Consider the following 22,666-nt stretch of genomic DNA (forward strand, 5'->3'; position numbering starts at 1 on the left):
TGTACATCACATAGGAGACACCGAGACTGCTGTATGTACATCACATAGGAGACACAGAGACTGCTCTATATACATCACATAGGAGACACAGAGACTGCTCTATATACATCACATAGGAGACACAGACTGCTGTATGTACATCACATAGGAGACACCAAGACTGCTGTATGTACATCACATAGGAGACACCAAGACTGCTGTATGTACATCACATAGGAGACACCGAGACTGCTGTATGTACATCACATAGGAGACACAGAGACTGCTGTATGTACATCACATAGGAGACACAGAGACTGCTCTATATACATCACATAGGAGACACAGAGACTGCTGTATGTACATCACATAGGAGACACAGAGACTGCTCTATATACATCACATAGGAGACAGACTGCTGTATATACATCAGATAGGATACACAGAGACTGATGTATACACATCACATAGGAGACACTGAGACTGCTGTATATACAGTACAGACCAAAAGTTTGGACACACCTTCTCATTTAAAGATTTTTCTGTGTTTTCATGACTATGAAAATTGTAGATTCACACTGAAGGCATCAAAACACATGTGGAATTATATACTTAACAAAAAAGTGTGAAACAACTGAAAATATGTCTTATATGTCTTATATTCTAGGTTCTTCAAAGTAGCCACCTTTTGCTTTGATGACTGCTTTGCACACTCTTGGCATTCTCTTGATGAGCTTCAAGATGTAGTCACCGGAAATGGTCTTCCAACAATCTTGAAGGAGTTCCCAGAGACGCTTAGCACTTGTTGTCCCTTTTGCCTTCACTCTGCGGTCCAGCTCACCCCAAACCATCTCGATTGGGTTCTGGTCTGGTGACTGTGGAGGCCAGGTCATCTGGCGTAGCACCCCATCACTCTCCTCCTTGGTCAAATAGCCCTTACACAGCCTGGAGGTGTGTTTGGGGTCATTGTCCTGTTGAAAAATAAATGATGGTCCAACTAAACTCAAATCGGATGGAATAGCATGCCGCTGCAAGATGCTGTGGTAGCCATGCTGGTTCAGTATGCCTTCAATTTTGAATAAATCCACAATAGTGTGACAAGCAAAGCACCCCCACACCATCACACCTTCTCCTCCATGCTTCACGGTGGGAACCAGGCATGTAGAGTCCATCCGTTCACCTTTTCTGCTTCGCACAAAGACACGGTGGTTGGAACCAAAGATCTCAAATTTGGACTCATCAGACCAAAGCACAGATTTCCACTGGTCTAATGTCCATTCCTTGTGTTCTTTAGCCCAAACAAATCTCTTCTGCTTGTTGCCTGTCCTTAGCAGTGGTTTCCTAGCAGCTATTTTACCATGAAGGCCTGCAGCACAAAGTCTCCTCTTAACACTTGTTGTAGAGATGTGTCTGCTGCTAGAAGTCTGTGTGACATTGACCTGGTCTCTAATCTGAGCTGCTGTTAACCAGCGATTTCTGAGGCTGATGACTCGGAAAAACTTATCCTCAGAAGCAGAGGTGACTCTTGGTCTTCCTTTCCTGGGGCGGTCCTCATGTGAGACAGTTTCTTTGTAGTGCTTGATGGTTTTTGCAACTGCACTTGGGGACACTTTCAAAGTTTGCCCAATTTTTCGAACTGACTGACCTTCATTTCTTAAAGTAATGATGGCCTCTCATTTTTCTTTACTTAGCTGCTTTTTTCTTGCCATAATACAAATTCTAACAGTCTATTCAGTAGGACTATCAGCTGTGTATCCACCTGACTTCTGCACAACACAACTGATGGTCCCAACCCCATTTATAAGGCAAGAAATCCCACTTATTAAACCTGACAGGGCACACCTGTGAAGTGAAAACCATTTCCGGTGACTACCTCTTGAAGCTCATCAAGAGAATGCCAAGAGTGTGCAAAGCAGTCATCAAAGCAAAAGGTGGCTACTTTGAAGAACCTAGAATATAAGACATATTTTCAGTTGTTTCACACTTTTTTGTTAAGTATATACAGTACAGACCAAAAGTTTGGACACACCTTCTCATTTAAAGATTTTTCTGTATTTTCATGACTATGAAAATTGTACATTCACACTGAAGGCATCAAAACTATGAATTAACACATGTGGAATTATATACTTAACAAAAAAGTGTGAAACAACTGAAAATATGACTTATATTCTAGGTTCTTCAAAGCAGCCACCTTTTGCTTTGATGACTGCTTTGCACACTTCAAGAGGTAGTCACCGGAAATGGTCTTCCAACAATCTTGAAGGAGTTCCCAGAGATGCTTAGCACTTGTTGGCCCTTTTGCTTTCACTCTGCGGTCCAACTCACCCCAAACCATCTCGATTGGGTTCAGGTCTGGTGACTGAGGAGGCCAGGTCATCTGGCGTAGCACCCCATCACTCTCCTACTTGGTCAAATAGCCCTTACACAGCCTGGAGGTGTGTTTGGGGTCATTGTCCTGTTGAAAAATAAATGATGGTCCAACTAAACGCAAACCGGATGGAATAGCATGCCGCTGCAAGATGCTGTGGTAGCCATGCTGGTTCAGTATGCCTTCAATTTTGAATAAATCCCCAACAGTGTCACCAGCAAAGCACCCCCACACCATCACACCTCCTCCTCCATGCTTCACGGTGGGAACCAGGCATGTAGAGTCCATCCGTTCACCTTTTCTGCGTCGCACAAAGACACGGTGGTTGGAACCAAAGATCTCAAATTTGGACTCATCAGACCAAAGCACAGATTTCCACTGGTCTAATTTCCATTCCTTGTGTTCTTTAGCCCAAACAAGTCTCTTCTGCTTGTTGCCTGTCCTTAGCAGTGGTTTCCTAGCAGCTATTTTACATGAAGGCCTGCCCACAAAGTCTCCTCTTAACAGTTGTTGTAGAGATGTGTCTGCTGCTAGAAGTCTGTGTGGCATTGACCTGGTCTCTTATCTGAGCTGCTGTTAACTTGTGATTTCTGAGGCTGGTGACTTGGATAAACTTATCCTCAGAAGCAGAGGTGACTCTTGGTCTTCCTTTCCTGGGGCGGTCCTCATGTGAGCCAGTTTCTTTGTAGCGCTTGATGGTTTTTGCAACTGCACTTGGGGACACTTTCAAAGTTTGCCCAATTTTTCGGACTGACTGACCTTCATTTCTTAAAGTAATGATGGCCACTCGTTTTTCTTTACTTAGCTGCTTTTTTCTTGCCATAATACAAATTCTAGCAGTCTATTCAGTAGGACTATCAGCTGTGTATCCACCAGACTTCTGCACAACACAACTGATGGTCCCAACCCCATTTATAAGGCAAGAAATCCCACTTATTAAACCTGACAGGGCACACCTGTGAAGTGAAAACCATTTCTGGTGACTACCTCTTGAAGTTCATCAAGAGAATGCCAAGAGTGTGCAAAGCAGTCATCAAAGCAAAAGGTGGCTACTTTGAAGAACCTAGAATATAAGACATATTTTCAGTTGTTTCACACTTTTTTGTTAAGTATATAATTCCACATGTGTTAATTCATAATTTTGATGCCTTCAGTGTGAATGTACAGTTTTCAAAGTCATGAAAATACAGAAAAATCTTTAAATGAGAAGGTGTGTCCAAAGTTTTGGTCTGTACTGTAATTCCACAAACTTTTGGTCTGTACTGTACATCACATGTGTATACATTAGTCTCTGTGAATCCCATCACATAGGAGACACTGAGACAGCTGTATATACATCACATAGGATATAGAGAGACCGCTGTATATACATCACATGCGAGACACTGAGACTGCTGCATATGTACATCACATAGGAGACACTGGGACTGCTGTAAATACATCACATAGGATACACAGAGACAACTGTTTATACATCACAAAGGAGACACAGAGACTGCTCTATATACATTACATAGGAGATACCAAGATTGCTGTATGTATATCACGTCGGAGACACTGAGACCGCTGTATATACATCACACAGGAGACATCAAGAGTGCTGTATACACATTACATAGAAGACACCGAGACTGCTGTATATACACATCACATAGGAAACACAGGGAATGCTGTATGTATCACATAGGAGATATCCAGACTGCTGTATACATCACATTTGAATATACAGAGAGTGCTGTATATACATCAGATAGAATACACTGAGACTGCTGTATACACCACATACAAAACACTAAGATGATTCCATTTACATAACATAGGAGACACTGAGACTCTCCTGTATACATTACATTGGAGACACAAAGACTGCTGTTTACATCACAAAGACACAAACTGTGGTATATACATAACTTAGGATACACTGAGACTGCTGTCTATATCACATAGGAGATAACCAGACTGCTTTATACATTACAAAGGATACATCGAGTGCCTTATATACATCATATAGGATACATTGAGACGGCTGTATACATCATATAGGAAACATTGAGATTACTGTATATACAGTAGCGACCAAAGGTTTTGCATTTTTTTTTACAAGTGTGATTACCGCATTTTTCGGACTATAAGACGCACTTTTTTCCTCCAAAATTTTGGAGGAAAATGAGGGTGCGTCTTATAGTCTGAATGTTGGGGGTGTATATATACATATATATATATAAACTGTGGGGGGGGAGCGGTAGCGGTGAAGGAGCGGGGCACAGGAGGCAGCAGCCAACGGCTGCAGCCTACACCGTCCCCGCTGCTAAAGAAAATGAATATTCACTGCTCCCTACGCCCATGGGGCGTGAGGAGCACTGAATATTCATTCTCCTTAATAGCGGCACACAGTGTATCCGCAGCGTGGCTCCTGCTGCTGCTGGGCGATCGTGTATGCCCGCTATTAAAGGGCATGAATGTTCACCCCCTCCCCACACCCATAGGTGTGGGGAGGGGGTGAATATTCATGCCCTCTAATAGCGGGCATACGCGATCGCCCAGCAGCAGCAGAAGCCGCGCTGCGGCTACGTTGTGTGCCAGCTATTAAGGAACATGAAGTCACTGCTCCCCGCGCACACAGTCCCGGCGTGAGGAGCAGTGACTTCCGGCAGCTGATCTCTCCTTGTGAGCCGCGCATGGCAGTGACGACATGCGCGGCTCACATGGCGAGATCAGTGCGGGCAGACAGGAAGCAGCGCTGGAGGAGAGAGAGGAAAGGTTGAGTAGGAGTGTTTATTTTTTTTTTTTATGTGTAGCGTGATGGGGATTAGGGGTACCATGCATACCAGGATAAGGATGAGGAGGGCATACATACCAGAATAAGGATGAGGGGGCTATACATACCAGGATAAGGTTGAGGGGGCCATACATACCAGGATAAGGATGAGGGGGCCATACATACCAGGATAAGGATGAGAGGGCTATTCATACCAGGATAAGGATGAGAGGGATCATACATACCAGTATACGGATGAGGGGGCCATGCATACCAGGATAAGGATGAGGGGTGCCATGCATACCAGGATAGGGATTAGGGTGCCATACATACCAGGATAGGGATGAGGGGTGCCATGCATACCAGGATAGGGATGAGGGGTGCCATGCATACCAGGATAGGGATGAGGGGTGCCATGCATACCAGGATAGGGATGAGGGGTGCCATGCATACCAGGATAGGGATGAGGGGTGCCATGCATACTAGGATAGGGATGAGGGGTGCCATGCATACCAGGATAGGGATGAGGGGTGCCATGTATACCAGAATAAGGATAAGGAGTGCCATGCATACCATGATGGAGGGGTGCCATGCATACCAGGATGGAGGGGTGCCATGCATATCAAGATGGAGGGGTGCCATGCATACCAGGATGGGGATGGGGGCCATGTATAATAGGAAGGGGGCATATATACCAGGATGGGGGATATTATCAGAATTGGGGGACATTACCAGTGTCAGCAGCAGACCCCCTCCCCCTTAACAGTGCTTCGTGACCACATTTTTTGCTTACATTTTTTTTCGATTTTCCTCCTCTAACACCTAGGTGCGTCCGAAAAATACGGTACTTCTTTTTGGTTGTTGTGATACCATTTTCCTGGTGATTTTAGTAAAACGGAAGCAAATGATTGTCAGCTATAAGGAAGAAACTTGTGTTTGACATTTTTTATTCCTTATGAGTTAGTTTTCATCATTTGCTGGGCCAAATGTTTTGCATATTTAGTGATGGGTAGTCGAATTTTGCCTATAGTTTTTTTTTGTGTGTTTTTAGGTTAAAACATGGCAAAGACAAAGCCAAATTTATCACCAAATGTCAGGAAGCTTATTTTCTGAGAGTGAAGTCAGGCAAAAGCCAAAAGGAGGTAACTATGGAATTCAACTGTTCTCAGAGTCAAGTGTCACATATATTAAAGAAAGAAAAAGAAGGTTATAGAACAGCTGACAAACCTAGAAGTGGACGACCACGGAAAACTTCCTCCAGAGTTGATCATATTATTAAGAAAAAAGTCAGTATCTGATGTCCATAAAAGTGCTGTACAGATTTCACACAAAATCAACAAAGAATATGGGGTTAAAGTGAGTCCCAAACTGTGGCAGATTGGTCTAAGGCTGCGTGCACAAGATGCGTTTTTCATACGTTTATGCTGCGGAATTTCCGCAGCGGAAACGCATCAAAAACGCATGGTAATCCGCACCCCATGGTCCCCAATGGCATTCCGCAATGTCAATGCACATGCTGCAGATTTTTCCGCAGCGTTTCTGCAGCGCAAATAAATCCGCAGCATGTTCATTAATTTTGCGGAAGGGCAGCGGAAGCGCCGCCATTGACTTGCATTGAGACGCATAGAATCCGTGTCTGTACATTTGTACAAGCGGATTATATGCGTCTCTATGTGCGGATGGTACCCAGTTCTGGAGGAGAGAAGACTCTCATCCAGACCTGGGTACCATTGTAACTGTAAAAAAAAGAATAAAATAATAAAGTTTATATTCACCTGTCCGGCGGCCCCTGCAACGCTTCTCCTTCCAGGACCTGAGATGATGTCGCGGTCATGTGACCGCAGGCTGTCTCGCGAGATGCCGGCAACCCGGAAGAAGCCAGGACGAGCGCGACAGCACACGCGGCGGGGGATCGGGGGTAAGTATAGCTTTATTTTTTTATTTTTACGGTCACACTATATAAATTCATGCCTTTTGCATGGATTTATATAGTGTGACCTAGTTGTCAAGCACTTTCCAAGTGATGCTATCGCTTGGAAAGTGCTTGTCAGTCCGCATGCGGAAACACATGCGTTAACGCATGTGGGTATGCATGTGAATCCGCATGTATTCCGCATGTATTCTGCAGGAAAAACGCATGCACAATCTGCATGTGTTTTTTCTGCCAGGGAGATGCAGAAATGCTGCAGAAATTTTCTGCTTCATTTCTGCATCGTGGGCACATAGCCTAACAGAGACAGATTGGTCTAAGGTGTTGTGGTCGGATGAATCCAAGTTCAATCTGTTTGGTAGTGATGGCAAGCACTATATATACTGCCCAACTGGAAAATAATAATAATGATGTAAGGTACCAAACACCTACAGTGAAACATGGTGGAAGGTACCAAACACCTACAGTGAAACATGGTGGTGGCAATGTCATGGTTTGGGGCTGCTTTTCTGCACCTGCCATTGGCCCTCTGCATAGAATTGATGGAAATATGAATGCTACCATGTACAAGGATATACTGGAGAATGTAATGCTGCCACATAGTAAAACTAAAGTAGGCAGCGGATGGATATTTCAGTAAGACAATGATCCTAAGCACACATCCAATTTAGTCAAAAATTGGTTAGCAAAGAAAAATGTTTGCCTGTTGCAATGGCCAAGCCAATCACCTGATATAAATCCTATAGAGCACCTTTGGGATGAGTTAGGGCCACAAGTTGGGGCCCATACCAACTCATATATAGCAATAAAGATGAATTATTTGCAAACTTGCAAATGGAATGGAGCAAGATCCCTCCAGATGTCTAGAGTCCCCTAGTGGCTTCAATGCCCCATCGGTGTGGAGCAGTAATTTTAAGCAAGAGGTTATGCTATGAAATACTAAATTATGGCATTGTAAACAATGAATTACTCTCTATGTTGTGATCAATAAATAGTATATGCAAAACTTTTGGCAGTCAGTTTTCTTTAATTAAATGACCATACCTATATTCAAAAGCATTTTGGTTAAAATTAAGGTCTTGCATGATGACAACTTCACGCACTTTCAATTCATCACCAGGGAAATGGCATCCCAAAATCCAGACAGAAGTCAACACACAAAAAATGCAAAACTTTTGGTTGCTACTGTACATAACGTAGGAGACACTGAGTCTCTCCTGTAAACATCACATAGGAGACACCAAGACTGCTGTATATACATCACATAGGAGACACAGACTGCTACATATATCACATGAGACATAGACACTGCTGTATACACCACATAGGATACACCGAGCCTCTCCTGTAAATATCACATAGAAGATACTGAGACTGCTATTTATACATCCTATAGGTACACTGAAACTGCTGTATATACAGCACATAGGAGAGACCGAGACTGCTGTATACATGACATAGGAGACTGCGACTGCTTCAAACATCTCTTAGGTCAGAACGCAGATCACGATACCTCTGGCCACAAATAATGTTATTACGCTGGTACTGGCTTGTGTCGGACATAATACAGCTTTGCGTACACTGCGGCAATCATCTGTGCGCATGGTCTACTGAAAAATTTATGGGTCAATGGCCTAAGTATTTGCGGCCCACTGGCTATCTGCCCGAGGGCAGAGACAGATGACATCAAGAGGTGAAAATGGCTTGCAGGCCGCAGGTTCCCCACCCCTGCTGTAGAGGAACAACAACTTAATTCTAATATAGCGCCACCACAGGAGAACTAATGTATTACATGGCGCTCATTAATAAGAATGGGCTGTCAGAATAATTTTATTTATTTTAATGCATCATAATTACATGGCAGAAAAAGATGCATACAATAAGGTAATGTAGGTAATAAACAAGACAACATGAGCGACAGACTGGTACATTGGGATTTTCTTAGGTTGCTTTTGACGGTACCGGAGATTGAGAAAAATTTGATTGAGTTGGTGAATTTCACAGTATTGGCGAAGAACGGAAGAAATCTTGGGAGACGGTTGTGTGAGGTACACACAAGAGCGGGGCAAAAATGGAGATCTTGTGAGGACTAGAAATTATAAATTGGGAGACATCAGGGATTAGATGGGATAGACTATGGACTGGAGATTACACGTGGAGAGGTAGAAAGAGATTAGAGGGGAAAGGAAATCGGCAGGAAAGGTATGAATAGATTATGGTTATGAACTGTAGATTAATAATGTGGAGGTACCGGAAGATTAGAAAAAAAAACAGGCTATGGATTGGAGATTACAAAAGGAGATGTAGTGAGAGATTAGGTGAGAAATGTATGATGGGGACAGGTAATGGTCTGGAGATTACATATGGGGAGATATCGGAAGATTAGAGGGACTGGTAATGGTCTACACTGTGTTCCAAATTATTATGCAAATAATATTTTCTCAGATTTTCCCAAATTACCTATATGAATTGCAGTCATTGTAATGTTCCAGTCAAATAACTATTAGAGTACAATTGAAAGGTTTTTGTACAAACTGCCTATGATAACAGTATATTTTTTTAAAAATAAAAAACTCAAACTGCGCTCAAAATGCATGTTCCAAATTATTATGCACAGCAGAGTTTTCAACCTTTTCATTTTAATAAAGAACAAAAAATGGTCATTTTTGAAATTATAAGCATTAGCAGGTTATTACAAACTGAAATCAAACAGTTTTCAACTCAAAACTTTATTCTAGGTGATGTTACATTTGCACATAGGACCGCTTGTTCGAAAGGAGCTTCTGAACTCTCTCGTCCATTGAATTTGTCAGGTTTTGGATGGTTTCTGCTTCAATTGTTTTGCATGAGGACAGAATACCCTCCCAGAGCTGTTGCTTAGATGTGAACTGCCTCCCGCCATCATAGACACTCCTTTTGATGATGCTCCAGAGGTTCTCAATGGGGTTGAGGTCAAGGGAGCATGGGGGCCACACCATAAGTTTGTCCCCTTTTATGCTCATAGCAGCCAGAGATGCAGATGTTTTATGTGCAGCATGAGATGGGGCATTATCATGCGTGAAAATGATCTTGCACGGTTCTTATTCTTGAACCATGGAAGGAAGTGCTGTTTGAGAAACTCAACATACATTATGGAGTTCATCTTTACCCCTTCAGGGATCCTAAAAGGGCCGACAATCTCTCTCCCCATGATTCCAGGCCAAAACATTACTCCACCTTCTCCTTGTTAGCGCCGTAGCCGTGTTTGCATGGGGTGTCCATCAACCAGCCATCCTCCACTCCATCCATCTGGACCATCAAGATCATTTCATGCATGATAATGCCCCGTCTCATGCTGCACATAACACATCTGCATCTCTGGCTGCTATGGGCATAAAAGGGGACAAACTTATGGTGTGGCACCCATGCTCCCCTGACCTCAACCCCATTGAGAACCTCTGGAGCATCATCAAAAGGAGTGTCTATGATGGCGGGAGGCAGTTCACATCTAAGCAACAGCTCTGGGAGGGTATTCTGTCCTCATGCAAAACAATTAGGCTGGGTGCCCACGTAGCGTTTTTCAAGCGTTTATGCTGCGGAATTTAGGCAGCATAAACGCTTGTGAAACGCTAGTTAATCCGCACCCCATGGTCCCCGAGGGGATTCCGCATGTTCTATGCACATGCTGCGGATTTTTCCGCAGCGTTTATGCTGCGTACAAAAATCCGCAGCATGTCATTTAATTTTGCGGAAGCGCAGCGGAAGCCCCACCATTGACTTGCATTGAGACGCATAGAAACCGCGACTGTACATTTTTACAAGCGGCTTCTATGCGTCTCTATGTGCGGATGGTACCCAGTTTTGGAGGAGAGGAGACTCTCATCCAGACCTGGGTACCATTCTACCTGTAAAAAAAGAATAAAATAACAAATAAAGTTTATACTCACCTTTCCGAAGGCTTCTCTCTGAATGCCGGCATCGCTTGAGGACCTGCGGTGACGTCACAGTCATGTGACCGCAGGCCCTTCACCGCTCTGTCTCGCGATATGCCGGCATCCAGGAACCAGACAGGAAGCAGCGCTGCAGCCACGCCGGGCATCGGGGGTGAGTATAGCTTTATTTGTTTTAATTTTTACGGTTCACACTGTATAAATCCATGCTGTTTGCATGGATTTATACAGTGTGACCTAGTTGTCAAGCACTTTCCAAGTGATGCTATTGTAGCGCCCCGAGGGTTCGGCTGCTACAGGGGTATTGCACCTCAGACCAGAGGTGTGATATTCCACAGCAGAAACCATCCAAAACCTGACAAATTCAATGGACGAGAGAGTTCAGAAGCTCCTTTCGAACAAGCGGTCCAATGTGCAAATGTAACATCACCTAGAATAAAGTTTTGAGTTGAAAACTGTTTGATTTCAGTGTGTAATAACCTGCTAATGCTTATAATTTCAAAAATGACCATTTTTTTGTTCTTTATTAAAATGAAAAGGTTGAAAACTCTGCTGTGCATAATAATTTGGAACATGCATTTTGAGTGCAGTTTGAGTTTTTTATTTTTTTTTTTAAATATACTGTTATCATAGGCAGTTTGTACAAAAACCTTTCAATTGTACTCTAATAGTTATTTGACTGGAAAATTACAATGACTGCAATTCATATAGGTAATTTGGGAAAATCTGAGAAAATATTATTTGCATAATAATTTGGAACACAGTGTAGAGATTACATATGGGGAGATATCGGAAGATTAGAGGGGATGGGTAGTGGTTTGGAGATTACATGTGGGGTGATATCAGAAGGTTAGAAGAGACAGGTAATGGTCTGGAGATTACATGTGGGGAGATATCTGAAGATTAGAGGGGACAGGTACTGGTCTGGAGATTACATGTGGGGAAATATCTGAAGATTAGAGGGGACAGGTACTGGTCTGGAGATTACATGTGGGGAGATATCGGAAGGTTAGCGGAGACAGGTACTGGTCTGGAGACTATATGTGGGGAGATATCGGAAGATTAGAGGGGACAGGTACTGGTCTGGAGATTACATGTGGGGAGATATCGGAAGGTTAGCGGAGACAGGTACTGGTCTGGAGATTACATGTGGGGAGATATCGGAAGGTTAGAGGTGACAGGTAATGGTCTGGAGATTACATGTGGGGAGATATCGGAAGTTTAGCGGAGACAGGTAATGGTCTGGAGATTACATGTGGGGAGATATGGAAGTTTAGCGGAGACAGGTAATGGTCTGGAGATTACATGTGGGGAGATATCGGAAGTTTAGCGGAGACAGGTAATGGTCTGTAGATTACATGTGGGGAGATATCGGAAGGTTAGAGGTGACAGGTAATGGTCTGGAGATTACATGTGGGGAGATATCGGAAGATTAGAGGGGACAGGTAATGGTCTGGAGATATCGGAAGGTTAGAGAAGACAGGTAATGGTCTGGAGATTACATGTGGGGAGATATCGGAAGGTTAGCGGAGACAGGTAATGGTCTGGAGATTACATGTGGGGAGATATCGGAAGATTAGAGGGGAGGGGACAGGTACTGGTCTGGAGATTACATGTGGGGAGATATCGGAAGTTTAGCGAAGACAGGTAATGGTCTGGAGATTACATGTGGGGAGATATCGGAAGTTTAGTGGAGACAGGTAATGGTCTGGAGATTACATGTGGGGAGATATCGGAAGTTTAGCGGAGACAGGTAATGGTCTGGAGATTACATGTGGGGAGATATCGGAAGTTTAGTGGAGACAGGTAATGGTCTGGAGATTACATGTGGGGAGATATCGGAAGGTTAGAGGTGACAGGTAATGGTCTGGAGATTACATGTGGGGAGATATCGGAAGATTAGAGGGGACAGGTACTGGTCTGGAGATTACATGTGGGGAGATATCGGAAGTTTAGCGGAGACAGGTAATGGTCTGGAGATTACATGTGGGGAGATATCGGAAGTTTAGCGGAGACAGGTAATGGTCTGGAGATTACATGTGGGGAGATATCGGAAAGTTAGAGGTGACAGGTAATGGTCTGGAGATTACATGTGGGGAGATATCGGAAGATTAGAGGGGACAGGTACTGGTCTGGAGATTACATGTGGGGAGATATCGGAAGATTAGAGGGGACAGGTACTGGTCTGGAGATTACATGTGGGGAGATATCGGAAGATTAGAGGGGAGGGGACAGGTACTGGTCTTGAGACTACATGTGGGGAGATATCGGAAGGTTAGAGGTGACAGGTAATGGTCTGGAGATTACATGTGGGGAGATATCGGAAGATTAGAGGGGAGGGGACAGGTACTGGTCTGGAGACTACATGTGGGGAGATACCGGAAGGTTAGAGGTGACAGGTAATGGTCTGGAGATTACATGTGGGGAGATATCGGAAGATTAGAGGGGAGGGGGCAGGTAATGGTCTGGAGATTACATGTGGGGAGATATCGGAAGTTTAGCGGAGACAGGTAATGGTCTGGAGATTACATGTGGGGAGATATCGGAAGTTTAGCGGAGACAGGTAATGGTCTGGAGATTACATGTGGGGAGATATCGGAAGTTTAGTGGAGACAGGTAATGGTCTGGAGATTACATGTGGGGAGATATCGGAAGGTTAGAGGTGACAGGTAATGGTCTGGAGATTACATGTGGGGAGATATCGGAAGATTAGAGGGGACAGGTACTGGTCTGGAGATTACATGTGGGGAGATATCGGAAGTTTAGCGGAGACAGGTAATGGTCTGGAGATTACATGTGGGGAGATATCGGAAGTTTAGCGGAGACAGGTAATGGTCTGGAGATTACATGTGGGGAGATATCGGAAAGTTAGAGGTGACAGGTAATGGTCTGGAGATTACATGTGGGGAGATATCGGAAGATTAGAGGGGACAGGTACTGGTCTGGAGATTACATGTGGGGAGATATCGGAAGATTAGAGGGGACAGGTACTGGTCTGGAGATTACATGTGGGGAGATATCGGAAGATTAGAGGGGAGGGGACAGGTACTGGTCTGGAGACTACATGTGGGGAGATATCGGAAGGTTAGAGGTGACAGGTAATGGTCTGGAGATTACATGTGGGGAGATATCGGAAGATTAGAGGGGAGGGGACAGGTACTGGTCTGGAGACTACATGTGGGGAGATATCGGAAGGTTAGAGGTGACAGGTAATGGTCTGGAGATTACATGTGGGGAGATATCGGAAGATTAGAGGGGAGGGGACAGGTAATGGTCTGGAGATTACATGTGGGGAGATATCGGAAGTTTAGCGGAGACAGGTAATGGTCTGGAGATTACATGTGGGGAGATATCGGAAGTTTAGCGGAGACAGGTAATGGTCTGGAGATTACATGTGGGGAGATATCGAAAGGTTAGAGGGGACAGGTAATGGTCTGGAGATTACATGTGGGGAGATATTGGAAGATTAGAGGGGACAGGTAATGGTCTGGAGATATCGGAAGGTTAGAGAAGACAGGTAATGGTCTGTAGATTACATGTGGGGAGATATCGAAAGGTTAGAGGGGACAGTTAATGGTCTGGAGATTACATGTGGGGAGATATTGGAAGATTAGAGGGGACAGGTAATGGTCTGGAGATATCGGAAGGTTAGAGAAGACAGGCAATGGTCTGGAGATTACATGTGGGAAGATTAGAGGGGATGAGTAATTGTCTAGAGCATACATGTTAAACTCTGGCCCGTGGGCCAAATCTGGCCCGCAGGGTGGTTTTATTTGCCCTGGGACACCAGAACCACCATCCTCATGTGGGGCCATTATTCTGTATGGAGGACTATGTAGAAATATTATTCTGTATGGAGGACTATGTGGGGCCCATTATTCTGTATGGAGGACTATGTGGGGCCATTATCCTGTATGGAGGAGTATGTGGGGCCATTATACTGTATGGAGGACTATGTGGGGTCCATTATACTGTATGGAGGACTATGTGGGGCCCATTATTCTGTATGGAGGACTATGTGGGGCCCATTATTCTGTATGGAGGACTATGCGGGACCCATTATTGTGCATGGAGAACTTCGGGGGGCTCGTTATACTGTATAATGGTTGGCGCGCGACTTTGTCCAAGTTTTTAATATTAGCCCCCCTGTGTTTGAGTTTGACATCCCTGGTCTAGAGACAACATATGGGGATGTGTTGGGAGGGAACAGGTTATGGACTGGAGATTATCCGTTTAGAGGCTTCAAAAGATTAGAGGGAACAAATTGTAAACCAGAGATTACATTTGGGGAGGTAACAGGAGATTAGATCAGAGAGGTATGGAGGGGGCTAGTTATGGACCTGAGATTATGTGTGGGGAGGTATTGGGAAATTAGGCAAAACATGTTGGGGGGACCATTGTGGTCTGGAGATTTTGTGTGAGAAAGTATCAGGAGATTAGATTGGAGATTGATGGAGGGGAAAGGTTATGGATTACATTGAAAATCATTATTAATATTTTTGACTAGATCAGGCAGTAGATTTGAGGACAGACTGGAGGGCCACTATACTGTTACATGGGAGGCCACCGAGAAGGATGTTGCAGTAATATAAGTGGGAGATGATAGGGGCTTCTCCCAGCACTTTTGTTGATACCAAGTTTAGTGAAGCATGGATTTGAGAAATGTTGTGGAGTTGGAGGTGGCAGGAGGGTAAGTGCTTGGATCTGAGGTTTGGAAGACAAGCCAGAATCAAACATTATACTGAGGGAGAGAAAACTTGTGACAGCAGGGACTGCGTGGAGCTTCTACCTGCGATTGATGGGTCTGGTGGAAAGGAAATGGAGAGGTTGGGTCCTCGAGTGAGAGACGCTCTTTGTGGCCACTTAGTAATATGGTTTATCTATGGACGCCTGGCGTGATCAACAACTCAGAATTTCCTAGTAAGATATGTACATTTTTTTTTGGAATCCACACGAGCCTTGAGATGTCAGAAAGTCCAGAAAACTCCCGATGCTCCTTGTATAAGGCTGCAGCACTATAACGAGCTGATGATTGGATCAATACATGACAAAATATTATGATACAACTGTATATGGCAATGAGTTAATTTTATTGATCCCCAAATCCCCTATTATAATTGGGCTTGGAACAGGAACACATGGAGCCAGTCTGGGACCATCTGGGGATTCTCAATTTGTTGTCTAATTAACGGAGCTTGCGTGGTCCAAAAATCTGATCCTGGCAATTGGACCTGGAAATAATGATTCTTATTTTCCGCTCAGCCAGAGACTGTGAAATCAGCATCTCCTGAAGAACTTCTGGTGTATGATGGGAGGGGGCGCTGTAAGCCATGGATAGTGAGTGCAGCTCTGGAGTATAATACAGGATGCAACTCAGGATCAGTACAGGATCAGTAATGTAATGTATGTACACAGTGACTGCACCAGCAGAATAGTGAGTGCAGCTCTGGAGTATAATACAGGATGTAACTCAGGATCAGTACAGGAGCAGTAATGTAATGTATGTACACAGTGACAGCACCAGCAGAATAGTGAGCGCAGTCTGGAGTATAATACAGGATGTAACTCAGGATCAGTACAGGATCAGTAATGTAATGTATGTACACAGTGACTGCACCAGCAGAATAGTGAGCGCAGCTCTGGAGGATAATACAGGATATAACTCAGGATCAGTACAGGAGCAGTAATGTAATATATGTACACAGTGACAGCACCAGCAGAATAGTGAGTGCAGCTCTGGAGTATAATACAGGAGGTAACTCAGGATCAGTACAGGATCAGTAATGTAATGTATGTACACAGTGACTGCACCAGCAGAATAGTGAGCGCAGCTCTGGAGGATAATACAGGAGGTAACTCAGGATCAGTACAGGATCAGTAATGTAATGTATGTACACAGTGACTGCACCAGCAGAATAGTGAGCGCAGCTCTGGAGGATAATACAGGATATAACTCAGGATCAGTACAGGAGCAGTAATGTAATATATGTACACAGTGACAGCACCAGCAGAATAGTGAGTGCAGCTCTGGAGTATAATACAGGAGGTAACTCAGGATCAGTACAGGATCAGTAATGTAATGTATGTACACAGTGACTGCACCAGCAGAATAGTGAGTGCAGCTCTGGAGTATAATACAGGAGGTAACTCAGGATCAGTACAGGATCAGTAATGTAATGTATGTACACAGTGACTGCACCAGCAGAATAGTGAGCGCAGCTCTGGAGGATAATACAGGATATAACTCAGGATCAGTACAGGAGCAGTAATGTAATATATGTACACAGTGACAGCACCAGCAGAATAGTGAGTGCAGCTCTGGAGTATAATACAGGAGGTAACTCAGGATCAGTACAGGATCAGTAATGTAATGTATGTACACAGTGACTGCACCAGCAGAATAGTGAGCGCAGCTCTGGAGTATAATACAGGATGTATCTCAGGATCAGTACAGGATCAGTAATGTAATGTATGTACACAGGGACTGCACCAGCAGAATAGTGAGCCCAGCTCTGGAGTATAATACAGGATGTAACTCAGGATCAGTAATGTAATGTATGTACATAGTGACTGCACCAGCAGAATAGTGAGTGCAGCTCTGGAGTATAATACAGGATGTAACTTAGGATCAGTACAGGATCAGTAATGTAATGTATGTACACAGTGACTGCACCAGCAGAATAGTGAGTGACGCTCTAGAGTATAATACAGGATGTAAGTCAGGATCAGTACAGGATCAGTAATGTAATGTATGTACACAGTGACTGCACCAGCAGAATAGTGAGTGCAGCTCTGGAGTATAATACAGGATGTAACTCAGGATCAGTACAGGATCAGTAATGTAATGTATGTACACAGTGACTACACCAGCAGAATAGTGAGTGCAGCTCTGGGGTATAATACAGGATGTAACTCAGGATCAGTACAGGATCAGTAATGTAATGTATGTACACAGTGACTGCACCAGCAGAATAGTGAGTGCAGCTCTGGAGTATAATACAGGATGTAACTCGGGATCAGTACAGCATCAGTAATGTAATGTATGTACACAGTGACTGCACCAGCAGAATAGTGAGTGCAGCTCTGGAGTATAATACAGGATGTAACTCAGGATCAGTACAGGATATGTAATGTAATATATATACACAGTGACTGCACCAGCAGAATAGTGAGTGCAGCTCTGGAGTATAATACAGGATGTAACTCAGGATCTATGTAGATTTTTTTCTCTTAAAATAAAATATAGGGGCAGAAAAGTAAACATAGGATACATAGTAATAACTGATTGACCCACCCAAAATTGCTAGTGATGCGAGTCTTGGAACAACTCACCTATAAAATATTTACACAGGTAATGACGGAGATCTTCCTTGGTTTGATTATTTGTTGGTATGTGGTAGCATTAAGGACTGAATGAAGAAGATATACGGTATATAGTGTAGTGGTTTTCACTGCTCAGTACTTTTGTTAAAGGAATTATACACCCATAATGTGTCCAGTGTGATGACACCGATCCCAGTGATCTCACAGGTTTAATGCCGGCCTCCTTATGATGGTGTCAAATACGTTTCAATATTCGTGCCTGACCGTTTTTATCAACTTTAATAACGTCCAATCTCATTGAGATCGAAAATTTGGCTCCGAGTCTGAATATTTAAAATATGCCATCTATTATTTGGACTACAGCCGCTGGAATCATTTCCATTTAACTAGACTTTTATAAGCACTCAGTGACTAATAATTGACATTATCCATCACCGGAGTCTTGTTCTGACCAGCATTTATCTGGAAGGCAGAAGAAGTGCTCAGGAGCCGTTAGCAGAAATGACTGATGCAGAAAACACCCTTGAATGTGTTATCAATACATCTCACCAACATCGTTTCTAGCCCCGCTGCTCAGGATCGAAGCCGCACCAAGACGTGATGATAAGAAATTAATCAGTCGCCCGGCTTCATCTATATTTAGTCGTTATTGATTCTTTAGCTGTCGGCTGGGTTTGTTGTGTACAGCAGGGAGTGAGTAGTAATACTAGACTCACTGCTAAACTACTACTCCTAGTATTCTGACAGTCGTATAAGAAAAAGACCATTCACCCCAGTTTCTATCCAGACTGAGTAATGTTGGAATGATGGTGGAATCTAATCCAGTCCGAAAATGCTACTCATTGTGTATAGAGGAAATTAAAGTGGGTTTTCACCCAAATAATAAAATTGCCCATACATTACTAAATTATAAGTTAATTATAAGTTAGAGCATCAGCCAAAGTTTGGTTATGATATTTGTTTTTATAAAAGAGATATAGCCATTTTTCTATAGGAGTGGTGGCAGCCATTTTGAAAAGTAAAAGTGGGAAGTATAGCCATCATGATTTTTCCCTTTGAGTTAGCTACACAGCAACTGATAATTAACGATCATTCCCTTAGCAGGCACAATTTGCAATAGGCAAAGAGAAAGGTGACAACCAATATGGCTGCACTTCCTGTTATGAGCTTGCTAAAATGGCCGCCACAAGAAAACATCATAATGTCAATATCACAGTATATAAGTAAAGCATCATGATGAGACTTTTGGCTTCAGCTCTGTTTGATTCAGTAACTTGTGGACAAACTTGATGGGGTTTGTCCAATCAGAATACATAATTGTCATAAGGCAGGATCCCCCTCATAGGACCCCCTCTAAAAATGGGCTCTGAACAAATAAAATATTATACAGTCAGCGCCGAAAGAATAAAAAAATCAAAATGGGAGAATAACTGCTTTTTGTTCATTTCGCCTGCAGAAAAAAAATTGAATAGACCCCAAATGGTACCAATAAAAACTACTGTTCGTACTGCAAAAGAACAAACAAACCTTAAAACTTGACAATGACCTAAAAATAAAAAAGTTAGAGCTACTGAAAGACGAGAAAGAAAAGTTGAAAGCCAAGAGACGCCTTGCTAGGAGTTGTAGTTCTGCCAAATTTTGTCAAAATTGTAAGTGCCACCCCTTCCAATCTGGAAATGCAAAACTAATAGAAATGTAATATTAGGGTGGGGCGCACTAGATATAGCCCGGATCATTGAAAAATTGACGTGATAATCCTTGCGTCTCCTCTCCCTAATGTTCCTCGGAGTACAGCCCCCTCCATGTTTGATTTTCTATATATATGTAAAATTTGACCTTTTCCTCACTTTTTTATGAGCTGTGAAATACATCTGCCTTGGCTTTTCGCATGAGGCAGGATTCGAGGGTTGCGCGCCGCAGGGTCTCGATAGTATCCTGATTACAGACATTAGTTTGTGTTATCTCCGGAGTCATTCCGCGCTTCTCGCCAAGCGTGTTGTTTACAAGTCACTGCTCCCCCACTCAGAAAACTTTAGACGTCTCCAGCCCGATAAATTATTTAGAATCAGCGCCGCACCTATTTATACGGAGAAGTGGTGACACGAGGTGGAGGCTTATTAATTTTAGAAACGCGGTGACAGCAGGCGTCAAGAAGTACAAAAAAAAATATAGCTCCCGATAATGGAAAAAAAAGGAGTCATCATAATTCTGAGGGAAGTGATAAAAGCGCCAGACTGATATCAGACGCTAATTTCAAAAATCACAAGAAAAACATCAAAGCAGTAAGCAGATGACAGGAAAGCAAGGGAAAATGTACAGAAGTCAGCCGTTACGTGCGATAGAGAAAAAAAGAAAACGTTGGTAAAGATAGAAAACATAGGTATGCAAAGTCACTACTTAAAGGGGACAATTCATCGGGTCAAAGGGGGCCAGTTTTTTACTATTATTTTATTCCTGCCACTCCCCTGAGTATTACGTTTTTGGTTTTTCTGAAATCCACCCTATGGTTCCAGAGATATGAGCCACACCCCATTGTAAAGCCCATAAAAAAATTAGCACGAAATTAAAAGGACCATATCTCTGGAACCATATGGCAGATTTAATAAAGAAAAACAGCAGAATACTCAGGAGAGAAGAGTGCAAATAAAATAGTCCAAAAACTGGTTTCTTTTGACCTGGTCATGGTTCCACTTTAAGAGAGTATACAGTACAGACAAAAAGTTTGGACACACCTTCTCATTTAAAGATTTTTCTGTATTTTCATGACTATGAAAATTGTACATTCATACTGAAGGCATCAAAACTATGAATTAACACATGTGGAATTATATAGTTAACAAAAAAGTGTGAAACAGCTGAAAATATGTCTTATATTTTAGGTTCTTCAAAGTAGCCACCTTTTGCTTTGATGACTGCTTTGCACACTCTTGGCATTCTCTTGATGAGCTTCAAGAGGTAGTTACGGGAAATGGTCTTCCAACAATCTTGAAGGAGTTCCCAGAGATGCTTAGCACTCGTTGGCCCTTTTGCCTTCACTCTGCGGTCCAGCTCACCCCAAACCATCTCGATTGGGTTCAGGTCTGGTGATTGTGGAGGCCAGGTCATCTGGCGTAGCACCTCATCACTCTCCTTCTTGGTCAAATAGCCCTTACACAGCCTGGAGGTGTGTTTGGGGTCATTGTCCTGTTGAAAAATAAATGATGGTCCAACTAAACGCAAACCGGATGGAATAGCATGGCGCTGCAAGATGCTGTGGTAGCCATGCTGGTTCAGTATGCCTTCAATTTTGAATAAATCCCAAACAGTGTCACCAGCAAAGCACCCCCACACCATCACACCTCCTCCTCCATGCTTCACGGTGGGAACCAGGCATGTAGAGTCCATCCGTTCACCTTTTCTGCGTCGCACAAAGACACGGTGGTTGGAACCAAAGATCTCAAATTTGGACTCATCAGACCAAAGCACAGATTTCCACTGGTCTAATGTCCATTCCTTGTGTTCTTTAGCCCAAACAAGTCTTTTCTGCTTGTTGTCTGTCCTTAGCAGTGGTTTCCTAGCAGCTATTTTACCATGAAGGCCTGCTGCACAAAGTCTCCTCTTAACAGTTGTTGTAGAGATGTGTCTGCTGCTAGAACTCTGTGTGGCATTGACCTTGTCTCTAATCTGAGCAGCTGTTAACCTGCGATTTCTGAGGCTGGTGACTCGGATAAACTTATCCTCAGAAGCAGAGGTGACTCTTGGTCTTCCTTTCCTGGGGCGGTCCTCATGTGAGAAAGTTTCTTTGTAGCGCTTGATGGTTTTTGCAACTGCACTTGGGAACACTTTCAAAGTTTGCCCAATTTTTCGGACTGACTGACCTTCATTTCTTAAAGTAATGATGGCCACTCGTTTTTCTTTACTTAGCTGCTTTTTTTCTTGCCATAATACACATTCTAACAGTCTATTCAATAGGACTATCAGCTGTGTATCCACCAGACTTCTGCACAACACAACTGATGGTCCCAACCCCATTTATAAGGCAAGAAATCCCACTTATTAAACCTGACAGGGCACACCTGTGAAGTGAAAACCATTTCCGGTGACTACCTCTTGAAGCTCATCAAGAGAATGCCAAGAGTGTGCAAAGCAGTCATCAAAGCAAAAGGTGGCTACTTTGAAGAACCTAGAATATAAGACATATTTTCAGTTGTTTCACACTTTTTTGTTAAGTATATAATTCCACATGTGTTAATTCATAGTTTTGATGCCTTCAGTGTGAATGTACAATTTTCATAGTCATGAAAATACAGAAAAATCTTTAAATGAGAAGGTGTGTCCAAACTTTTGGTCTGTACTGTATATAGATAAAACATGACTGGTGGGAGACCGACCTATAG

General features: G+C 43.2%; 1 protein-coding gene across 3 annotated transcripts in view; it reads right to left on the minus strand.

The window, feature by feature from the left end:
* RAB26 (RAB26, member RAS oncogene family) overlaps positions 1 to 22,666 on the minus strand; it is a 247,924-nt gene that overhangs the window by 155,981 nt on the left and 69,277 nt on the right. The gene's annotated exons all lie outside the window — the stretch shown is intronic.

The sequence above is a fragment of the Phyllobates terribilis genome, unplaced genomic scaffold (genome assembly GCF_046119375.1).
Source record: "Phyllobates terribilis strain yellow unplaced genomic scaffold, ASM4611937v1 Scaffold_9__5_contigs__length_417890890, whole genome shotgun sequence".
NCBI classification, from domain to species: Eukaryota; Metazoa; Chordata; class Amphibia; order Anura; family Dendrobatidae; genus Phyllobates; species Phyllobates terribilis.